Source organism: Chrysochloris asiatica, unplaced genomic scaffold, assembly GCF_000296735.1.
Source record: "Chrysochloris asiatica unplaced genomic scaffold, ChrAsi1.0 scaffold00008, whole genome shotgun sequence".
Taxonomy (NCBI): Eukaryota; Metazoa; Chordata; class Mammalia; order Afrosoricida; family Chrysochloridae; genus Chrysochloris; species Chrysochloris asiatica.
Window position 1 is genome coordinate 29,127,247 of NW_006408526.1, and position 25,171 is coordinate 29,152,417.

Below are 25,171 nucleotides of genomic sequence, written 5' to 3' on the forward strand. Positions count from 1 at the left end.
TTTTAAACCATTCGGTGTTCCCTTGTTCCTTTCGAACAACTAACTGCTGCTTGGTCTATGCACTGGCTCCTCATGAGCACAATTAAAGCGTTCCGGAATACTTACTCTCCACAATGCTCTCCATAGTTTATCATGAGCCCCACAATGAAAAGCATTTGCATAGTCAATAAAGCACAGATAAACATCTTTCTGGTATTCTCTGGTTTCAACCAAGATCCATCTGATCTCAGCAATGATATGCCTCATTCCATTCTCCCTTGAATTCAGCTTGAACCTCTGGAAGGTTCTATGTCAATGTATGGTTGCAGCAGTTTTTGAATTATCTTTAGCAAAATTTTGATTTCATGGGGTATTAATGATATTATCAGATGATTTCAACATTCCATTGGGTCAGCTCTCTTTGGAATAGGCAGTCATTGGCCAGGTACCGGGCTTTCAAATTTCTTGGCATGGATGACTGAACGCCTCCAGTGCTGTGTTAAACATGTCAGAAACCCTACAGTGAAGCTGGTGAAGAACAAAGCAATAGACCTCACATTTCCCTATCTCAAAACTTGCTATACAGTCACAAAAATATAGACAGCCTGGAACTGGTACAATGCAGACACACACACCAAAGGAAGAGAATTGATAACCCAGAAGCAAATCCATCCATCTATGGGCAGCTGATCTTAACAAAGAGTCAACAACGTCTATTTAATGGAGAAGAAATACTCTCTTTTAAAAATGGTGTGAGTAAAACTGGATATTCATATACAAAAACAATAATAATAATCAGGATCCATACTTCACACCAGAGTCCTGGTGTAGCACTGTGGGTTAATGCACCAGAACTGCAAGGTTGGTGGTTCAAGCTCACCAGCTGCTCCTCGGAAACCCTATACAGGGTTGCTATGGGTCGGAACAGACTTGATAGCACTTCACAACAACAACTTACTTTACACCATGCATAAAAACTAAAAATAGCTCAAAGCCCTAAATGTTAAAGCTAAAATTAGAAAGTTCATGGAAGATTATATGAGTCAAAACTAGGGGACCTAATCTTCAACATAAATAGTCTATCAAACAAAACTAAAAATGCACAAATGACAGAAAATAAACTAGATAACTGGGACCTCCTAAAAATTAATTACTTAAGCTCATCAAAAGATTTTATCAAAAGATTAAAGAGAATACCAATAGACCAGGAAAAATTCTTTGACAAAGACATATCCAGTAAGGATCTAATCTCTAAAATATTTAGAAAACATCAATGCCTCAATAACAGACAAATAATCTCATTGAAAAAATGGGCAAAGGGCATAAACATGAACAGACATTTTACCAAAGAAGACACTCAAGCAACCAACAAATACCTGAAAAGATGCTCTCAATTATTAGCCATTTTTTTGTTGTTACGTACCACTGAGTCAGTTCCAACTCATAATGGCCCTGTTTAGTGTTTTATGAGGCTATAAATCTTTACGGAGGTAGAAAGTCTCATCTTTCTCCTGCACAGTGACTGGTGGACTAGGACTGCTGACAGCATGTAAAATACTAACTACCAGGGCTCCTCCATTAGACATTTGTTGTCATTAAGTGCTGGCACATAGTGACGCACAGACCTTATAGTTCAAACTGACCTTGCAGTCCAGTGCCTATTCTACAGCACCACACCAGACTACCACCCAACATTAGAGACAATGTTGGTGCTGTTAAGTGTTGTCAAGTGTCACTATGAGTTGGTTCCGAGTCACAGAAACCATAAGGCTTCCAAAGAGCAGCTGCTGAGTTTGAACTGCGAACCTTGTGGTTCCAACCGACCTTGCGGTCCAGTGTTTCATCCCTTAGTGCCACACCAGGCAACAGAGAGATGCCAATGAGATCTCACCCCTGCAAGAATGACAATGATCAAAAAAACTGAAAACAAATAATGCTGGTGAGGTTGTGGGGTATTGGAACTCATGCACAGCTTGTGGGATTGTAAAACTGTACAACCTCAACAGAAAACAGTATGGCCCTTTCTCAATCCCATTCCTAAGTATTCTAAAAAATACAACAGCAGAGGTACAAACAGATCTATGGGCAACTATGCTTACTGCAGCATTATTCACGAAAGCAAAACAGATGGAAACCACTGAAGTGTCCACCAACAGATGAACTAATAAACAAATTATGGAACATAGAAACAAAGGAATATTATGCAACAATAAAGAATTATGAGGAAACCTCAAAACACTAACAGGGATGAATCTGAAAGGCATTATGCTGAATGAAACAAGTCAATTAGAAAAACAAAAAATTGTATGTCTCCACTATTATAAATAGTCGCGAGTAATTATACACAGAAAGCAAAGTTCTTTGATGAAAGAGCAAGCATAGGAGGGAAGAGAGAGGGGGAATCACTTTCTAGAGAGTGGACATTTGTTGCTTTGGGTGATGGGAAAGGCAAGAATAACTATGGATGAAGTCGGCTCTTAACTGACTTAGGCATACCAGTTTTGACAGTCATTGAGTGGAAAGTTTAACTTTAATTTTTCAGTCAGAATTGTGTGAGCTGAACCAATTGAGAAGTTAATGGTGTTGGCTATAGTTTCTACAAGGAGCTCTGGTAGCGTAGTGGTTACGAGAATCGGGCTGCAAACCTCAAGGTCGACAGTTCGAAACTACCAGCTGTTCCGCAGGAGAAAGAGGAGGCGTTCTGCTCCCGTAAGGATTTACAGCTTTGGAAACCCTGTGCAGGGTAACTATGAGTCGGAACCGACTCCACGGTACTTAACAACAACATAGTTTCGACGGTTAATCATTGGTCCTCTTCAATTAGGGCATGAACAAGATTCATCTTTTTCTCAAAAATGGATATACATGGTCTGCTGTTGCTGACTTCATCTTCAACATCATCTGATCCCTTCATAAAATAAGCTATCCTTTTGTTGTAGACTGCTGATTTCACCATCCTTCACCGTAAATTTAATGCATGTTCTTGCTTTAATTTTAATAGAATCCAAATCACTCTGATAGTGACTCTTTTCCTTCTTAGTTCCTCAAATTCAATTCTGGTCAGGCATGTTCTAACAAGTCGGTATATTTATTTGTTTTGGTATATGAAAGACAGAAAGAAAATCCATGCATACTTCTTTCATAATAGTTGTTCTCCATGAACTTTTTAAAGATTCCTTGTGTATTTAGGGTCAAAAAGGATTCCTGTGATGAAAAACATTTTTAAATCTTTTAAAATCTTTGCTTTTTATTTATTTTTTATAGTTTTGTGAATCTGAGAGCAAGTCAAGTAAGTTGTGCCTTACACAATCCTGGAGCCTCCTGTTGTATCCTTGGGACATGGAGAGGCATCAAGGCTACTGGGAGCTGGTTACCACAGAGGCAGAGACTTCAGGCACAGTTCAGCTTACTTTGGGATGCCATTAAACTCACATGCGTTCCTTCAAACCCACTCTCGGATGCCCCTTTCTTTCCTCCCTGCTCACCTCACAGCAATTTTGAGGGGTAAGGCCTGAGACCTTACAGCTGAGGACCTGTAGCAGGTGCCCGCTGGCTCAGTGCTGCCTGCATGTCTGCCCAGAAGGAAGCCAGGCCCCTTCCACATATGGATGTAACACAGCTCCACACAGGCAGGAGCGGAGAGTACAGGGCTACACAGGGCAGCTTCCCAGAGGGCACCCAAGGGAAGGGATGCTCTGCAGTCATTGCCCTATGCCCACAGCCTCGTTAATATGTAAAATAATCACCATGAATTGCTACTACTGTCTTAAATGTGAAATGTGGATAATGAGATAATCACTAAGGGAGGATTGCAATGTAAGTCAAGTATCTCATTATGGTTTTTTGTTTGTCTTTACTACCAGAAAAGCAAAAGCTAAGTCAACTGTGGCAACTATAATTAGCCTAAGTTATCTGGTAAAATTATATCTATCACCCTTTTCCTACTATTTGGCTCTTATTCTTTTACTTTTGTTTTACAGTTTTAGTCCATAGATTTTTTACAAAAAATTCCTGAAGTTGTTTCTGAAAAGTATCCAGACTTTTTTTGTTTTTTTAATCCACAAATATTTTGACAGTATTCTGAAAACAATTCCTTTATCAGACACTGACATTGATAGTAACATTCCTATTAATGTTAGGGTTTAGGATATTAAGGCAACAGGATTAAGAAAGTCTCAAGTACCTCAAAAAGGGCCTAGAACTCAGAACCAAGCCATAGTGTTTTAGTAATTGTTAACCAACAAAACAAAAAAGGTTATGGGAAATGTTTTTGTATTCTTATTTTTACAAGTCAACAGGGGGAAAAAAAAAGTCAATGGGGAAAACAAAAATTAAAAACTGGGATGACAATACCACTTATGTAAGTAAGAACTGAAATACAGAACTAAGCTAGAAATGGAAGGACCATTACTGGGCAGTCATAAAATAAATGGGATGTACTCTCCAAGGATTAGTCCAACTGACTCATTCATTAATATGAGGGTTTCTATGTCTAAACAAATTCTTTAAAAAATTAAAAACTGAGGTGTTTATAACAACAAACATGTAAAACAAGACAGCTAAAAATGAAAACAAGAACTTTTTGGCAAGATAGCAGAATAGGCAGATGCACTACACAGACCCTCCACAACAAAGATCTGAGAGATCAAATACAAGAAAAACAGATGAAAATCCTGGAACCCTGGACTGCAGAGGAAAGCTTAGAGAAGTGACTGAGTGCTTGCTGGGAGGGGCAGCTGATCAGGGACGGCGAGAGAGGGAGACTAACTGGTGAGTGACCAGCCAGACATGGCGCAACCATCTTGTGAGCAGATTGGGCAACTGGGCGGCCTTGCAATGCAGATTCACACAGGTAACAGAAAAAGCATAACTCTTTCTTTTCTCCACGCTCCCCTCGTGATGAGATGTGTGGCCAGCTCCCACCCTCATCCACCCCCACACAGATCCTGCTCTCCTAGAGTTCAGAGCCACGGGGCTGGTGAGTCAACGCCAGAGTGAAGAGGGGACCAGCTGCCTGGCTTTGGTCACTGGATTCAGGTGAGCTCTGTTCCAGACCTATACAACCCACCAAGTCACAAGACCAACATTGTGGTTGTGTTGAGTGCCATCAAGTCAGATCCAACTCATAGTAACTCTATATAGGGTTTCCAAAGAGAGGATGGTGAATTTGAACCGCTGACCTTGTGGTTCAAATCGAACTGCAGTCCAGTGCTTTATTCTAGCAGAAACCCTCATAACCAACCATCCTGTCCATAGCTGTCCTGTGGTCCTAACAGACACAGAAAACAGCTCCAACAAGGACCTTATGAACTACTTCTAGATTGAGGACCCTGCACAATGAACACAGCTAGACCTATAGGAAGTCCATGTAGGAGCAGAACTCCACTGTCACATCCCTCCCCCACCCACCTCGTGAGCTCCATGCCTGGCAGGAGCCCCCAAAAGGACCACTCTCTAAAATTTATAGAATACTTCCATGCCTCAACAATTAAATAACCCAATTAAAAAATGGACAGAGGACATGAGCAGACATGTCGTCTAGGAGGACATTTGGGCAGTCAACAAATATATGAAGAAAAGAAATGCTCAAGATCATTAGCTGTTTTGATACACATCAAAACAATAAGGTATCATCTTACTCCAACATTAATAGCAAAGTTTAGAGAAACAAAAAACAACAAATGCTGGTGAGGGTGTGAAGAGACTGGGACCCTCCTACAATGCTGGTGGGACTATAAAATGATGTGAACACTGTGGAAAATGATATGGTACTTTCTGAAAATTCTGAATATAGAAATACCATATGACTCAGCAATCCCTCTACTTGGTACACATCCTCAAGTAATTAGAGCCATAACATAAATAGATATATGCACACCCATGTTCAATGCAGCACTATTCACAATAGCAAAGAGCTGGAGACAGCCTAAATGTGCAACGAAAGAAGAATGGTTAAACAAACCTGGGTACATACACACAATGGAATACTACACAAAGTTGGAAAAATGATGATGAATCTAAGAAATACCTCACAATATGGATGAACCTGGAGGACATTATGCAGAGTGAAATTAGTCAATCACAAAAGGACAAACATTGTGTGAGACCATTGTTGTAAAAAGTTAAGAAAAGGTTTTCTTGATAAAAGAAGCAGTCTATGGTGATTGGGGGTGGGGTGGGGGGGAAGCCAATTATTCACAGGCTAGACAGTACACACATTAGCAATATACAAGAGGGACATTGGCAGAGGAAAGATTAGTTAAAGTGAATAGAGGTAAATGCTGTTAACATATGGTACATGGAGGGGATTACAATAATAGTAATAAAGCAAAGATCTGATTTATTAAATGTAAAACTAAATATCTGCTCTATAAATCTTCAGTGAATTCACAAGTTAAAACACACACACACACACAAATAAATAATTTCTGTCACTGTCTCAAAGCCTTTGGGAAATGGCTAGCCGTTAGACCAGCACACTTGCAAAGGTGTCATCACATCAAGTCCATTACTCTAAGAGAACACAAACATGAACGTCTAATGCAAGGGAGAGAAATAAACTGTGTTGGACTCTTCAAAGAAGAACAGATATAGGAAATTTTGACCCTTACCTCCAAAAATCTCTGCTTTTTACCAAAAAAGGATGAAGAAAGTTAGTTTCCTTGTCCTCTGGATCCTCCCAAGTAGGTCAGGTCTGTGTATAATTTTTGGGTTTCACATTCTTTCAGAAAAGGATGCAATGTCAATGCATAGAGATTTTTGACAAACAACAGATCCAGGCTAGGGATGTGCCTCGGTTGCTGACCAAAAAAATAAACTGAAAAGTGGTCTTTAAAAAAAAAAAAAAAAAAAAAGGGAAGCACATTTTAAATGAAGATTAAGTGATCTAATTTCTCATTCTAAGACTACAACTTGTAGATGAAATCACTTAGCTTCATCTAGTTTCCGACATTAGCAACTGAATAGCAAACTTTTGTAAAAGATTTTTCTCCTTCTTTTAATTACTGCTTCATCTTCAAAAAAGCTACTGGTATAGCTTCACAAATAATAACTATCACAATGTTATCGCTAAAACACCGGAAAATCTGACAAAGTTAGCAACTAAAAAACACCAGCAGAGACAAAAAATAACGGTGCATGCTTGTAACACATGCAGACAAAACCACGTGATGCGAAGCCTCTGTAATTGAATGACAGGTCTGACTAGAGTACATAAAAAGTTCCAAAAGTAATTAGCATACACAAAAGTTTTTGCCTTGTAGGTACACTGACACATGAAAGTGGGGTTTGTGAAAAATGTTTTGGTTGTTATTAACTAACCCCCAAAAGCCATTGCGATTGAGTTATTCCCACTCAAAGACAGAGCACAAGTGCCTCCTCATAAGGCGTCCAAGGCTATAAGCTTTATGGAGCCAGACTACCACGTCCTTCCTTCATGGAGCGGCTTAGGGCTTCAAACCACTGACCTTCTAGATCAGCAGCCAAGAAAGAGCTTAACCACCAGCGTTTTTTTTATAACTAACTACAGTGATGTTTTTATTTAAAAATAATAAACTTCTGCTGAAACACCCTGCAAAAATTTTATAGACAGTCATTTTGGTGTCACCTGTGATGTCACCGAACATGGAAGTACCATAGGATCCAGCAATCCAACCCTAGGCATATACTCAAGCTGAAAGCAAGAACACAAACAGAAACTTGTATAGTATTAGCAATAACTAAAAGCTGGAAACAATGTCCATCAATAAATGAATGGCTAAACAAAATGTGGTATATGAGTATACATACAATAGACTAATAACTCAGCCAATAACAAGAAATGAAGACCTGATACATGCTACAACACAGATGAAACTAAAAAGCATTATGCTGAGTGAAATAAGTCACAAAAATACTATATGACCCCACTTGTATGAAATGAGCAAATGTACCGCGGTTAGCAAGTGTTAGAAGGAGGAAAGGAAATGGGGACATCATTGCTCAGAAGGCACTGAGTTTCTGCTAACAGTGGTGGCTGGTTTCCAAAAACACAGTGTATAAAATTTATACAAGAACATGATGGACGTAATCAATGTCATGGAACTGTATTTGCAAAAACTGTTGCAGTAGTAAATGTTCCATTAAATATTTTTTACCACAATAAAAAATAATATAAAAATCAATGAGCATTTTGCAGAAGGATCCCTGGTGGTGCGGTGGGCTAAATGTTGGGCTGCTAATTTCAAGGTTGGCCGTTAAAAGTCACCAGCCACTCCACTTGAGAGAGATGAGCCTGTCTGCTCCTATAAAGATTTAGTCCTGGGAACACTTAGGACAACCCTACTCTGTCCCAGTGGATCGCAGTGAGACAGAATCGACTGGATGGCAGGAGGATTGGGTTTGGGGTATATCATATGTAAAACATTTTGTATGCGTTGTCCATTCTACCCCACCGTTAGAATGACCACTCTCCTGGAGTTTGTCATTCCTTCACTTTTCTTTATAATCCACCATCTATGTTAAGTGCCATTAAGCTGTGTCAGTTTCAACTCATAGCAACCTTGCAGAGGGTTTCTGAGGAGCTGCTGGTGGGTTTGAACTGCCGACCTCGTGGTCAGCAGTCCAGTGCTTATTCTACAGCACCACACCAGTACCATATTTTTTTTAAAGTGCCATCATGTAGGTTCCAACTCATAGCAACCCTGTGTACAGTTTCCGAAGAGCAGCTGTGGGTTTGAACTGCTGACCTTGTGTTTGCAATCCAATGCTGATCCTACAGTACCACACTAGAAGTCTGTACCATACATAAGTATCCCCCACTCCACCACCACCACCAGCCCCCCAAAAAACCCACAAGTTAGGTTTACCTGGCTTTTTTGTTTTGGGGTCTATTTTCTGTAAACAGAATTGTACTTACATATTATTCTTATCTGCCCTTTTAAAAAATGTCTATTATAGTTATAATATTCTCCATGAATATGCATTTAAGATTTCATTCACTTTATGCTAAGCAGTCTTCACTTAATTAGCATATTAATTTATTGTTTTATAAACTGTTAGACTTGAAGCATTCTTACACACTTTTAGAAACCATAATCTGCTGTAGCTGACTACTCATAGTGGTGTGTTTTCTTGTGCCAAATAAAGTTTGTATGCTTTACATACAAAAACTATTTGAGTCCCATCTATAAACTGTTTCTACAGAGATTTCAATTTGATTCTTCCAGATACTAAGTATCATAACCAACTGGAAGCATTTACAACTAAGTTTTCAGCTTACAGATTTTTAGATCTCATAGGTAGTATGAATTCTGGTTGTAGATCCATATGAACGCAGACTTGTGTTTATGCAGTTTCATGGTAGATGCCCTCTCCCACACAGATCCAAGACAATAGCAGAGAAGTATCTTTATGTGATTCTATTACTTACATAGGAGTCACTCGGAATATGTCCTTAATTAAGGTTGTTGTTAAGTGCAGTTGAGTCAGTTCCAACTCACAGCAACCCTGATTAGGGTTTCTGAGGAGCAGCTGGTGGGTTTGAACCACTGAACTTGTGGTTAGCAGTCCACTGCTTACCCTGCAGCACCACACCAGGACCTTTTTATTAATACAACTCCTATACACCAAATCTAAGGGAACTTAATTATCAAAAAACACTACCTTCTGCTCCAGATCCTTCACACCTTTAAAATCCTATTTAAGTCTGTCCTCCTATAAATATATCAAATGCGGTTTGGAACTGCACCTAAACTTAAGGAAAGGGAAATTTTACTGGTCCAAATGAAAAGAAAAACAGCCAACTATTTCTAGGGCCATTATACAAGAAGGCTTCAAAAAGTGCGTGGCAAAATGGAATTAAAAGATAATGGAATTTTCCCACGAATTTTATGAAGGCCCCCTTGTACTACACATAATTTTTAAAAGATGAAGTCTTATAAGCCGCAAAAAATCATCTTTGGCAAAATTAAAATTAAAATCAATATGCAGGACCTTCTTTCATTGAATGCATTTATTACTTACATGTGTTTCTTGGACACAGACACTCTTACTGTAATTTACAAAATTGATTCATGGTAGTGTTTAAGACTCAAAAGAAGAAGCAGTAGTTGACTGGGGGAAAAAAGTTTAAGTCACTGGAATAAGAGTCACCTTCAAATGTTAGATCTCGCATCATGTAGAATACAGTGGCTACAAATTACCAGAGTCCCAAACACTTACATCCCAAAGGAAAAAATGGCTATTAGTCGGCACTGGCAGGAGGCTGACCAGCAAGTCGCTGAACAGACCATTTATTGTTCTTCATCTTGTGTAATATGACCTTTCCAGCCCAGCCTGCTAAATACCACAGTGATGCAAGAGAAGAAAATCCACATGGAAGAAAATTCCAAAATGCAATTTACCCTATAGGCAGCTTGTATTTCCAGATTCTTCATCCCACTTTGCTCCACTCCTCTCTGGGTCAAAACAGAACTTGGCAGATGTGGGAATTTGCTATGTATAAACTCTGGAGCCCAGATTAGAAAGCTCAGCAAAGTATGCACTTAGCACTGGCAAAAAATGGCTGCATTATACACTGATTTAGATGTGCTAACTTCAGATGTCTACAGTTTCATAAAACTATCTAAGGCTGCTTAAATTTAAAAAGAAAGAAAGAAAAAGGCACGTGTCACACATACCCCAACACAGACTTATAAGTCTTCTGAGATCATCCCTTTCTCCATACCAACAAAATACCAAGGCCATTATGCAATCTGTGGTTTCTTCTTATAATTGAAGAAATTAATAGCTTTGGATACAAAACTCAGATAGCTTTACTCTGAGATAGTCTCCCAACCATGGGTCTCTGTGTATACAGTCCAGAAACACCAGTTACCAGACTCCTAAATAGGGGCCTACAAAAGGCTCTTTTCATTCACTGGCAATCTTTCCTCAAAGCAAAACGTCACAACTGTCTTTTAGAAGAGCTCTCTCTCTCTACATAGGAAACGTCTTTAACAAATCCTGATTGTGTTATAGTCTGTGTCTCCTGATTTTTTCAAGTTAATAACATTCATCTGCACAGCATTTCACCTTATACCTTTAGGTCTTTTCCTAATATTAAAATCAAAGAAACAGGCAGCATCACAAGGGAAAGAATAGAATACACAGGATACATTCAGCCTAATGAGATGTTACCAAGTTTAAACGGGTTCAACCTAGAAAACCTTAGGAGCTCTAACATATGCAGATATGGGGATAAAGTTATATTCTACAATGTGAGATAATGTAAATCTAAACCACATATATACTGTAGTGAAGTATCCTATGTGGGTAATAAGTGTATTCATAGAAATTCAAGAGAAATAAATTGATCTCACTAGTTGAAGTCACCCTTGTAAATTAATAAAGTGCTTTTTGCTTGCCTATCTGGACATTAAAATACTAATCAACACAAAGATTTAATCTAGCTCATTCTGCTTTGGTCTACACATTTATTCACCTGTATCTTTGGTAAGTATCTTCTCAGATGTCAAATAAAAACAAGCAAACAAATTCAAATATGAACTTACTGGTTCCAAATAAATTTTATCTAGAACAATAATAAAAATATATTATGAGATGCTATTGCTTTAAATAAGGAGCTCTGGTAGCGTAGTGGTTACGAATCGGGCTGCGAACCGTAAGGTCAGTGGTTCGAAACTACCAGCTGCTCCGCGGGAGAAAGATGAGGCTTTCTACTCCCGTAAGGATTTATTTCCTCGGAAACCCTGTACAGGGTCGCTATGGGTCAGAACCGACTCGACGGCACTTAACAACATTGCTTTAAAAATTCACACTTTTACACAGTACACAGCATAGCTTATGAATAAAAGCAATACCTCTTAAATAAATGGAGCAATTGTACATTAAAGGGACCTCATTTCCCTCTGCATAGAAAACTAAAGAATGTAGTTTTAATCTCAATCCAGTATATTTCAGACATACTGACTCTGGGGAGAAAAACTTGTTTATAACTTTGGATAACCTGTAACTGTTAAGATTACATAACCAGCCTGGATTTCTATTTGACTTGCGGGGTTCACTTCATTAATGAAACAACCCATGAAAGACAGCAACCATTCTGATAGGAAGAAAAAAAGCATCAACATATTTGTTATTATTTGGGATGCAATTGTTTTTTCAATCTAGTCTTCCTTTCTCAAAAAAAAAAAAAAAAGTTTTTTTCTAAATTTTTAACATTTTTTATTGAACTCTAAACTTCTGGCTTACAGTGTCAGGTTGACCCTTTCCCAATGATATTTATAGTACAGAAAGAGCCTGGGCTTGGGACAAGAGAATGAAATTGAGATTCACTTTAGCTTCTTATCTTTATAACAACTACTTGAATAAATTTGTTGTAAGGGTTAGAACATAGAGGGCCTAGAAGAGTAGCTAGCATACAGCAGATTACTAGTAGATATCAGCTTCTTCTAATTGTTATTAATAATTAGTAATATTGCTATTAGTAATTCTATTACTATTATTATTCTACTTATCACTGATAAGGCCGCTCTCACACTTCTTACCAATTCCAAATTTCACACTTTCTTCAAGTTCTCTGAATGTCTTCAAACTTCCAAAAGATGTAGGATAGAGAAAACAGGTATGAAAAACTCCCTCAACTTACAAGATCAGCAGTTTGACCCACCAGCCGTTTGGCAGGGAAAAGACAAGGTTTTCTACTCCCGTAAAGATTTATAGTCTCAGAAACCCTATGCAGGGGCGCAATGAGCAGGAACAGATTCAACAGCATACCACCACCACCATCACAACCATCCATCCTCATGTACCTTAACTTGCCTTTTCCCTTTTCATCCCAGAAGGCATGCAACAAGTACCTAGCAACTGTTAATCACCCTCCTCCTCCTCAAACAAAAGGAATAACACTGCATTCTAAAAACTGCATTACAAATGATGGATTGATGCTTTAATTTCAGGGTTGGCAACAAAAACACTCCTGGGATTATAGAGAGTGGCTACTGGTTTTACCAATCACACTTGTCTTCATGAAAGGAAGATGGTTAGAGTGTGAAAACACAGCACTCCCAACAACCTTTGCTCTGACTTCAGTTTCAGGAACACAATTCAAAACAAAATTAGAACTTATTTAGCCACTTCAATTTCTTCAAACAAATTCTTGGCAAACATCTATATAGAGAAATTCATGTAATTTAAGCCTTTATGGGGGGGGGGGACCCACAAAATCACAAAGATAGCCTGCTATTGAAATACATTTGTGGGCTAGGACTGAACAAAAATAACATTTACTTCCCTACACCCAGGAGAAATAAATAGAAAAATAAGTCTTCAACAATACTACTGAAACTCCTAATGGAATCTTCTAGTCTCTGCACACTGGATCCTTGGGGCAGAGGTATGGCAGAGACTAAATAGATGCTATTAAATACATAACCTGCTCTAATGAAATTCACCCAATGAAAGCCATGCTGTAGGGGGAAAATATCTGAGATGTAAACATTTATAAAAGCTATGGGTTAGATAAAGAAAACATCTATTTTTAGGAGGGAAAATATGCAGTAAAACTAACTGAGCCACAATCTAAAATGCAGGGAAAGGAGATACTAGTAATCCATCTCAATCAGAATAAAGCACAGTACTTCTGAGTGTCATTTTAAAAATTTTAAGCACTCACTCTTTACCACAAGATGCTACAGAATCATTGCTCAAAAAACAAAGACCTATTAAAAAACACATGCAAATACATGTGAACAAAGCTAAACTCTGGCTGTATTCATAGTTCTGATCTGTGGTTCAGGCTGTACAATTTCCACTAAAAGGGCACTGAACCATACGATGTAGAACCAGAAAGGTTCTTACAAATATCTTATTCAAATCCAATCCCTTTGCTTCACAAATGATCAAACTGAGACATAGGGATAAATAAAAAGTATATGTAACTATGAATTGGAATCGACTCCATGGTTTTTGGTTTTAAGTACAAAATAAAATATAAAGTCCTCACATACAAAATGGACTCCTAGTATGGTGCTGTAGGTTAGGCAATGGACTGCAAACCACAAGGTTGGCAGTTCAAATCCACCAGCTGCTCCTCGGAAACCCTATACAGGGTTGCTATGAGTCAGAGCTAATACAATGGCATTTAACAACAAGTGTACAAAAATTGAATACCTTTCTAATGCTCCAACATTAAGTGATAGAAGATGTGTTAATAATTTTTCAAAAAATGCATTCATAATAGGCACAAAGTATCAGAAGACTTGGGGAAAAAACACTATAAAAACATGTAAGTTTTTATGGAAAATATACAAGACTTTACCAAACTTGTAAATAAATAGAGATATGCCATGTTGTGGACTCCTGATATGGTGCTGTAGGATCAGTACTGGATTGTGAACCACAAAATCTACAGTTCAAACCCACCAGCTGCTCCTTGGAAATCCTATAGTGACTAAGAGTTGGAACTGATTCGATAGCACTTAACAACAACATGCCATGTTGTGGTCCTATGATATGACTTTTCTATCCAAAGTTTTGCTGTTGTTAAGTGCCGTCAAGTTAATGTCGACTCATAGTGACTCTGTACGGGGTTTCTGAGGAGCAGCTAGCTGGTAGATTTGAACCTCTGACCTATGGTTCGCAGGCCAGTGCTGATCCTACAGCGCTATACCAGGATACCACAACATGCATTGCTGTTGTTAAGTGCCATCAAGTCGGTTCTGACCCATAGCGACCCTGTACAGAGTTTCCGAGGAGCAGCTGGTGAGCTTGAACTGCCGACTTTGCAGTTCAAACAATTTTGCAGTCTGGCACATTAACCCACAGCGCCACACCAGGACTCCATGGCATATCTCTATTTATTTACAAGTGAATTTTGGAAACAATGTAGACAAATCAGACACGAATTAAACATGGCATCTTTGTAGCTGACCCTACACTAAATTATTTGAGGTCTACACAAACTTGCAACTCAAATAGTATTCTGCCACTGGCCCCATGAAAATATGTGCTGTTGCTGGTTTAATACCAACACTCACTCTCCTTGTAAATCCCAGAAAGCATTAATAACAAGGTTAGCCCACCAAGACCTTAAATCTCACTGAGAAAAATTCCAAAACATACAGTATCAGTAAGATCCTAATAAAAGTCATAAGTTAAAACTAAAGGCAAACAAGTACAACAACTAAAGGTAATCCAAGTTACTTACAATTAGTGTTTAACATGTAAAGAAGAAGGGCCATGGGGGAGGAAAAGGGATAATCACTGACCAGCTAGTTGTGTGCCATCGAGTTGGTTCCAACTCATGGAAACCCTGTATAGTATTTCAGGGACCAGGTGGGTTTGAACCAGGTCAGTGCTTATCCTGCAGTGGCACACCAACTTGGATGAAAGGAAAGGTAGTATACAATAAGAGGAGGTCAGCACAACATGACCAAGACAAAGGAAGACACTGGGAGATATGCAAGAGTAAAAGAGAACAATAGCAAATACTATTATGTGCAGAGTCCTGTAACAACAGTAACAGCAAATAATAATTTATGAATGGATATACAAGCAGATATGTATGCTGAACAGATAGATGTGGCATTGCATAAGGGAGTACACCCACAAGCTTATATAGGTTTCCCAGAGGATGTTTCTACGTGAGTATTTACATGTGCTAACAAATATCCCCACCACTCGTCTGTCAGTTTGTCATACTGTGGTGGCTTGTGAGTTGCTGTGATTCTGAAAGCTACGCCACTGGTACTTTAAATACCAGCAGGGTCACCCATGGTGGACAGGTTTCAGATGAGCTTCCAGATGAAGTCAGACCAGGAATGAGTGATGAACTACTTCAGAATATTTAGTCACTGAAAACCTTATGAATAGCAGAGAAACACTGTCAGATATAATGCAGGAAAATGAGCCCCTCAAGTTGGAAGGCACTCATATGCCACTGGGGAAGCGCTGCCTCCTCAAAGCAGATTGACCATGAAGACGTGAATGGAGCAAAGCCTGAAGGAATAAAACCTTTAGGACCTTCATTTGTTGATGGAACACAACTCAAAATGAAGGGAAACAGCAGTAAACATCCATTAATAATTGGAATATGGAATGTACGAAGTATGAATCTGGGAAAATTGGAAGTTGTCAAAAATGGAATGCATAAACATCGATATCTTAGGCATTAGTGAGCTAAAATAGACTGGTATGGGCCATTTTGAATCTGATGACCACATGGTTTACTATGCTGGAAATGCCAAATTGAAAAGGAATGGTGTTACATCCATTGTCAAAAAGAACATATACAGACCAGTCATGAAGTACAATGCTGTCTGTGATAGGATAATATCCATGCACCTACAGGGAAGCCCAGTTAATACCACTATTATTCAAATTTGCACACCAACCAGTGAAGAGGACTTAAAACATTTACTGTTGAAGATCAAAGAGCACAGCCTTCAGTATGGATTACATTTCAATGTAAAGAAAACAAAAATCCTCACCACTGGACCAATAAACAACATTCTTATCAACGGAGAAAAGATTGTAGTTGTCAAGGACTTCATCCTTCTTGTATCAACTATCAACACTCATGGAAGCAGCAGTCAAGAACTCAAACAATGTATTGCATTGGGCAAATCTGCTGCACAAGACCTTTTGAAAGTGTTGAAGAGCAAACATGTCAGCTTGAGAACTAAGGTGCGCCTGACCCAAGCCATGGTATTTTCCATAACCTCATATGTATGTGAAAGCTGGACAGTGAATAAGGAAGACCAAAGAAGAATTTATGCTTTTGAGTTTATGATGTTGGAGGAGAATATTCAAAGTGCCATGGGCTGCCAAAAGAACCAATAGATCTGTTTTGGAAGAAGTGCAGTCAGAATGCTCCCTGGAGGCCAAGATGGCCAAACTTCGTCTCTCATACTTTGGACACATTGTCACATTCTCCGCTGGAGAAGGATATCATGTTTGGTAAGGCGGAGGGTGAGAGAAAAAGAGGAAGACCCTGGTTAAGGGGCAGCATTGATGGACTCAAGCGTGGCAACAGTAGTGAGGTTGGCCCAAGATCGGGCAGTGTTTCGTTCTGCTGTTCATAAGGTCGCTATGGGTCAGTACCGACTCGATGGCACCTAATAACAATAACAACAAATTCCCAGGTATAGAGTTGGAAGGGGGCGGGGTGACAAAGCTATGCAAACTTGTTACTCATCATCAAACACCTTGAGGAAATGACTCACTGGGCTTTAGGACCGTAATCTCTGGGGACATATAGGTCAATTGGCATAATAGAATCCATAACGATAATGCGCTACATCCTACTTTGGTTAGTAGTGACTGGGGTCTTAAAAGCTTGAGAGTGGCTATCTAAGATGTCTCTAACCATTTGGAGAAAAGAAGAGTGAAGAAGATCAAAGACTCAAGGAAACAAATTCATTCAAAGGTCTATTGGACCAGAGTAATCACAGTCTCCCCTAGAGCCTGAGGCCAGAACTAAATGATGCTCGGCTACCACACTGATTGCTCTGATCAGGATCACCCGGACAGAACTCCCTGACAGAATGGGAGAAGATGTAGAGCAAAATCCAAATCCCAAAGCACTAGACTTATTGTAGACTGGTGGAACTCCCAAGAACTACGTCTCTTAGATGCCCTTCAAACCTGGAACCCAACCACACCCAGAGATCACCAATTGATAGGGAGACCTATAAAGAGAACATAACACCATGAGAAATACGGTCCTCAGAACAAAAAGAAACCAAAAGGGCAGTATTTACCCAAAACCAAACTTCAGAAGGCAGGAAAAATAGAAGATTGGAAAAAGGGACCCCAGCGAGGAAGTGGGAAGAACGATGTTACATTGAGGGGATGGCACCTAATGTCACCAAAGAAAATGTGTACAAATTGCTAAACGGAAAAATAATTTACTCTGTAAACATTCACTCAAACCACAATTTTTTAATAAAATAGAGATAAAGAAGAAATTAAACTCAGAAATCCGTACTGACTCTGTAGGGTTGTAAAATGACTGTGGGCTTCCAAATTGACCTCCTGTATGTTTATATTTTGACAAGTATAAGTAGGATAAGGCACATAAATATAAAGGACAAATACTTGGTGTCACAGTAGTTAAACAATTCAGTTGCTTATCAAAAGGTTGCTGGTTCTCAGAGGGCTAGAGCTGAGAGTGAAGCATCCAGCTGATATGAATTGAGGGGAGATGCACAAGAACAACCAAACTTGCAGACAGTACCCATATGACCTAGCCTCGATGGCTTCATAATCAGAACTTGATTAGAGAAAGATTGCAAACAAACAAACAAAAAAAAATTTTTTTTTTTTATAAAGGAAACAAGGGTAAATTGCTACAATTTGATGAACCTGACCTATACTCATGGAGGCAGTAACTCTAAATATCAACAGAGAGGGAAGGAGTCTTCACATCAAGTATCAGTGCTATCCCCACTGTACACAGGGTAGACAGGGATGGGCAACTTAGACATTGGCTACCTAAAATGAGGGGGGCAATAAAGGCACAAAGTGACTGGTTTACAAGGTTTCAAGAGGGAGTTTAGTTTAAGAGTATGGGGGGAAAGAAAGAGTCCCCACTGAATAGTTTCCATCTTATCTAGATGGGTCTGCTGAAAAGAGATGGGGATAAGATTCATATGATTCAATAGTGAATAGTTGCCATCATGACTAATTGCAACTCTCACAGTTGTAAAGGTAAAAGTTTTGTAATAAAAACAAGGGAGTGGTTAATCTTACAGTCCAGAAACAGAGGACCCCAGGACCATCAAGGGAGAAGAAGCACAAGCAGAATGCAGGACCTTATCCAGAGAAGCAGGGACACCAAAGATGGGGGCAGAGATGGGGACATAGAGAGGGGGAGTGGCTGAGGACCCTAGATTCATGGGAAGAGAGGGAATAAGAGCTGGTGGCTGACTTGCAGAATGTGTCATTTAGAGGTATAAATTATTATATATGCCTGAGTGGTTTTTGTTGTTTTTTTTTTGGTTGTTGTTTTTGAAAAAAGCTAAATTAAATTGAGAGAAATACTGTTAACCGATGGTACATGGAGGAGATTATAATCATTGTTAATGAAACAAGGTGTATGATTTGTTGAATGTAAAACTGATGATCTGCCCTGTAAACTTTCACTCAATCCACAATAAAAACCTTAAAAATATATGATATATATATATAAAAACAACCCAAGGTTGGTGGTTCCAACCCACCAGTAACTCCATGGGAGAAAGATGGGGCCATCTGTTCCATACAGATTTATGACCTGAGAAACCCTTAGGAGCAGTTCTACTCTGCTCTACAGAGCCACTATGAGTTGGAATTAAGTTGACACAATGGGTTTGATTTATTATTATTATTGTTATCATTAAACAAAATAGTTTCTGAAAGCTTAATAGCAAAGTAACTAAAAACACACATAGAGTTTAAGGTTTATACCCTACTACAAACTGAGAGGTAAGCAACTACAGTTTCTATTCTAATACCATAATTTGTGGTTCTTAATATTTTATTACATCGACCCAAAGCTGCTGAAATTTAAATTTCTGTATGACACATTAAGAAATGCTCATGATCATGAACCATAAGAGAGCTGCAAATCAAAACAACAGTGAGTTATCAACTTACCTCAGAATTAACAGAAAAGTTCAAAAAAACAAAAAATAACAAATGCTGTTGAGGGTGTGAAGAGACTGGGATCCTCATAGATTGGTGCGTGATTGTAAAACAGTGCAACATTGTGGAAAATGATATGCCACTTTCTCAAAAAGTTGGAAATAGAAATATCATCTGACTCAGCAATCCCTCTACTTGGTATATCTCCTCAATAATAAGAGTTGTTAAAACCCAAATAGATATACGCACACCCATGTTTACTACAGCACTTGTTACAATAACAAAAAAGATGAAGACAGCCTAAATGCACATCAAAAGAAGAATGGTTAAACGTTGGTATATATACATAATGGAATATTACACAACATTGAAGAATAATTGTGAATATGGAAAACATGTCATAACACAGATGAACCTGGAGAACATTATCCTGAGTGAAATTAGTCAATCATTACTTTTTACAACCATTGTAAAAAGTTAAGAAAATGTTTTCTTCATAAAAGAAATATCAAGTCCTGGTGTGGCACTGTGGGTTAATGCAAAGTTGGTTTGAACTGCAAGCTCACTGGTTCAAGCTCACCAGTTGCTCCTGGGAAACCCTATATATAGGGTCACTCTGGGTCTGAACCAAAGCAATGGCACGTAACAACAAGAAGATAGCTACCAGGAGTGGGAAGGAAGGTAAAATTATTCATTGGCTAGACGGTAGACCCATGTTAACGTAGGTGCCAAGGCAGGCAACATACAACAAGAGGGAGGTTAGCAGAGGAAAGATAAAGGTAGCAGGAAATACAGGGAAGAATGCTAGTGTTAAAGTGAACAGAGGTAAATACTGTTAGCTGATGGTACATGGACAGGATTGCAATTATTGTAATGAAACAAAGTACATGATTTGTTGAATGTAAATCTGATGATCTGCTCTGCAAACTTTAACTCAATTCATAAGAAGAAGTCAAAAATAATAATAAATTTGTTTGAAGACAGTGGCAAAATGTTATTTCCCCCCTAACACACAAGAAAATAAATAAACTGGAGACAGTAGACTGTCAATGAGGAGGCAGCCAAGGCATTCTGTAGTTTCATGTACACAGTACAGTCATGTGTAAGAAAAGACTATGACCAAACACATTAATTATGCAAGCTTTTTGGCAGCAATACAGCATGGTATTAGCCAATACCAGTCACTGGAGCAATCCTGCCTGGCCAATTACCAGTAAATCTGCACTGTAAAAAAGCCTACAACTCAGAGGTGAGAATTTTCCTGAATAAAATTAATATAAAGACAGAATGTCTAGACTGAAGAGGAAGAAACCGGCAAACCTCAGAGAACTTCCCTGGTTAAAGAATGAAAATTTCCCTTTGAGAGACGAGAGCGAATATATGCACAGATGGAACCCAAATGCGAGAAGGCTAACTCAAGTTGGGTACAATCTATACACATTCATGAGCAAAAGCAGTAAATACAAGTTTGCAAGTCTTTATGCCATATACTCTACAACCTTAGAACACTATTACAAATTATTTTTTGAAAGTACCTCTAAAACTTACATTTAAAAAACAACAACATTAATTTCCCTTAGTCCCTGGTTTCTTCAAGAATATAGGACAAGTCTCTTGAGTCACCATGTGAACTGTCCTCATCACCTTCCCTCAGCTGTTTGCTACTTGCAGCCCTTTTCCTTCAAGATCCCTGAGGAAGGGCACCATGAAGAGGAGGAGGTAGAGACCTTTGCCTTCCAGGCAGAGATTGCCCAACTCATGTCACTCATCAACAATACCTTCTATTCCAACAAGGAAAATTTCCTCCGGGAGGAATGCTTCTGATGCCTCGGACAACATTTGCTAAGAAAGCCTGACAGATCCTTCCAAGTTGGACAGTGGTAAAGAGCTGAAATTGACATCATCCCCAACCCCCAGGAACGTACTCTAACTCTAGTGGGTACCGGCATTGGCAGTACCAAGGCTGATCTCACAAACAATCTGGGAACCATTGCCAAGTCTGGTACCAAAGTATTTATGGAGGCTCTGCAGGCTGGTGTAGACATTTCCATGATTGGGCAATTTGGTGTTGGCTTTTATTCTGCCTACTTTGGTGGCAGAGAAAGTGGCTGTGATCACAAAACATAATGATAATAAGTAGTATGCCTGGGAGTCATCTGCTGGGGGTTCCTTTACTGTTAGTGCTGACCATGGTGAACCAGCTGGTCGGGGTACCAAAGTGATTCTGCACCTTCAAGAAGACCAGAGAGAGTACCCAAGAGCTGAGTGAAAGAAGTAGTGAAGAAAGACTCGCAGTTCATAGGCTAGCCCATTACCCTTTATCTAGAGAAAGAATGAGAAAAGGAAATCAGTGATTATAAGGCAGGGGAAGAGAAAGGTGAGAAAGAAGAAGGTAGGAATGAAGAAGAGAAGCCCAAGACTGAAGATGGAGTAAGATGAAGATGAGGAAGATGATAGCGATAAGGATAAGAGAAAGAAGACCAAGAAGATAAAGGAGAAATACATTGCCCACGAAGAACTAAACAAGTCCAAGCCCATTTGGACCAGAAATCCTGATGACATCACCCAGGAGGAATATGGGGAATTCTACAAGAGACTTACAAATGACTGGGATGACCACTTGGCAGTGAAGAACTTCTCTGTAGAAGGTCAATTGGAATTCAGGACATTGGTGTTTATTCCCTGCCGGGCTCCCTTTGACTTCTTTGAGAATAAGAAGAAAAAGAACAACATTAAAAGACCACCATATGCTCATCAAGGACAATTGTGATGAGTTAATACCAGAGAATCTCAACTTCATTTCAGGTGTAGTGGACTCCGAGGACCTGCCTCTCAACATCTCTCGGGAAATGCTCCAATAGAGCAAAATCTTGTAGGCTATCCACACCAAGTGCCTTGAGCTCTTCTCTGAGCTGGCAGAAGACAAGGAGAACTATAAGAAATTCCATGATATATTCTCTTATAAGATCCTGAAGCTTGGAATCCACGAGGACAGCAACACCTTTCTGAGCTGCTGCGCTATCACACTTCCCAGTCTGGAGATGAAATGACTTCTCTCTGAGTATGTTTCTCGCATGAAGGAGACCAAGGTAATAACCTGCAAAGAGCAGGTAGCCAATTCTGCATTTGTGGAGCGAGTACGGAAGTGGGGCTTTGAGGTAGTTGATATGACTGAGCCTATCAATGAATATCGTGTGCAACAGCTCAAGGAGTTTGAAGGGAAGAGCCTGGTCTCAGTTACCAAGGAAGGCCTAGAGCTGCCTATGGATGAAGAGGAAAAGAAGAAAATGGAAGAGAGCAAGGCCAAGTTTGAGAACCTCTGCACTCATGAAGGAAATCTTGGATAAGGATGAAAAGGTAACAATCTCCAATAGACTAGTGTCTTCACCCTGCTGCACTGTGACTAGTACATATGGCTGGATGGTCAACATGGAACATATCATGAAAGCCCAGGCACTTTGGGACAACTCTACAATGGGTTACGTGATGGCCAAAAAGCACCTGGAGATCAATCCAGATGACTCCCATCGACACTGAGGCAGAAAGCTGAAGCAACAAGAATGCCAAAGCCGTCAAGGAACTAGTAGTCCTGCTCTTTGAAACTGCACTGCTGTCTTCTGGCTTCTTTCATGAGGATCCCCAGACCCACTCCAACTGCATCTACTGCATGATCAAGCAGGGCTTCGGCACTGATGACAACGAAGTGGCAGCGGAGGAACCCAATGCTGCTTTTCCTGATGAGATCCCACTCCCCCACCACTTAAGGGTGATGAGGATGCATCTCGTATGGAAGTAGATTAGGCATTTCTACCTACAAACCTTGTGCACTCTGTATAGTGTCCCTATGGTTCCCACAGCAGCCTTGAGTGGCCCTGTCCCACCTGGTTCCATCTGCTAATATCTAGTGGTTATTTTTGCTCCTGGGCCTTGTGTGTAAGGCAGGCTGTAAGGCCCTCAGACCCTGTCCCCCTCCCTTATTTGGGAGTGAAGTTAGATGTTGTGTATTATGGGGTTTTTTTAATTGTTTTGTTTTGCTTTTTTTCTGAAATTAAAGAATGCAAAACAAAAAGTATGCCATTTTATACAGTTTAAAAAAAAAAAAAGAATATAGGACAAAAGACTAATCAACTCCATCCCTTGATCCAAATAGGGACAGTCTTTTTCACTCACTCCCAATTTTCCAGCACTTCTGTTCCTCTTAACAACACTTAACAACATCAACAACTGTTCCTCTTAAGGCTCTCTGCTTAGTCCTCGACTCATTCAGCCGCTCTTCCCAGACACAGGTATCTCCAACCAGACAGTAATAACTGCCACATCAAAAGACTGGTGGTGCTCCAGCCTCTCCTCATCCCAGACTTCACAGCAGAGTGTATTTCTAAAACCATTACCTCTTAGACATTACCTAGATGCTCCTCCAAAACCCCAAATCCACTGTCATCAAGTCAATTCTTACTCAAAAGAATTCTCTGAATAGGCATTCTTTTTCTTTATGAAATCAAAGGCTAACTTACACAAAGTCAAAGAGACAGTTGGTAAGTGTGAGACTGAGGGTTACTACTGGAAACTAACTATCAACCACTATATGAAACCACCTCTCAGAGAGAGACTCAAATACTCCAGTGGTTCTGTGGGAGGAAAGACCTAGGGATCTGCTCCTGTTAAGATTACTAAAAATCCCAAACCACTGCCGTCAAATCGATTCCAACTCAAAGTAATCTTACGTATCGTTTCCAAGACAGTAAATAAATCTTTACAGGAGGATCTTTCTCCCATGAAGGGGCAAGTGGAGGATTTGAAATACCAACCCCATGGTTAGTAGTCCCCAAGGTCTCCTTAGAAAACCCTACAGAGCAGTTCTACTGAGACACTATGAATCAAAATCAACTAGATGGCACACAACAACAACATCAGAGACTGCGTTTTTCTTTTTTAATTGAATCAGCCTAACAATTAAGGAGCTCTGGTAGCGTAGTGTTTACGAATAGGGCTGGTAAACTCAGGGTCAGCAGTTCAAAACTACCAGCTGTTCAGTGGGAGAAAGATGAGGCTTTCTGCTCCCGTAAAGATTTACAGCCTCGGAAACCCTGTACAGGGCAGCTATGAGTTGGAACCGACTCCACGGCACATAACAACAACAATTAAATTACTATTATTAGTATTTTTAAGTTTCAATCATTTTATATTTTTAGAGATAATCTCAAAACACAAATCTGATCTTAAAGACCTAGCCAAGAAATATTTTGGTCATTAAATGTAGCTTGAATGATAAAAATCAAAACAGTATTTCATAATCTGCCTTCAGACTACTTTTCAACAACATCTTCCAATCCCCACTTTTGTGTATAAACTACTGTACAAAAGCAGTGCTTCCCTGAATACAGTAATTCTCCTAAAATCATTTTTCTGGTCAATTTCTTTATTTAGTCTCACCTGGCTTTTTTTTTTTTTTTTTTGTTTTATTGTGAATTATGTGATCGTTTACTAGGGAGAACATTAGCTTTACATTCATCCTATTATATATATATATCATTTCATTGCCATGGTTACAATCCCCTCCATGCATCATCAAACAACCAAATGCTAT

General features: G+C 39.3%; 1 protein-coding gene and 1 pseudogene across 1 annotated transcript in view; one reads left to right on the forward strand and one right to left on the reverse strand.

Moving 5' to 3' along the window:
• Positions 1–25,171, reverse strand: part of SIK3 (SIK family kinase 3) — a 301,942-nt gene that overhangs the window by 154,385 nt on the left and 122,386 nt on the right. The gene's annotated exons all lie outside the window — the stretch shown is intronic.
• LOC102825147 lies at positions 4,768–23,385 on the forward strand (annotated as a pseudogene).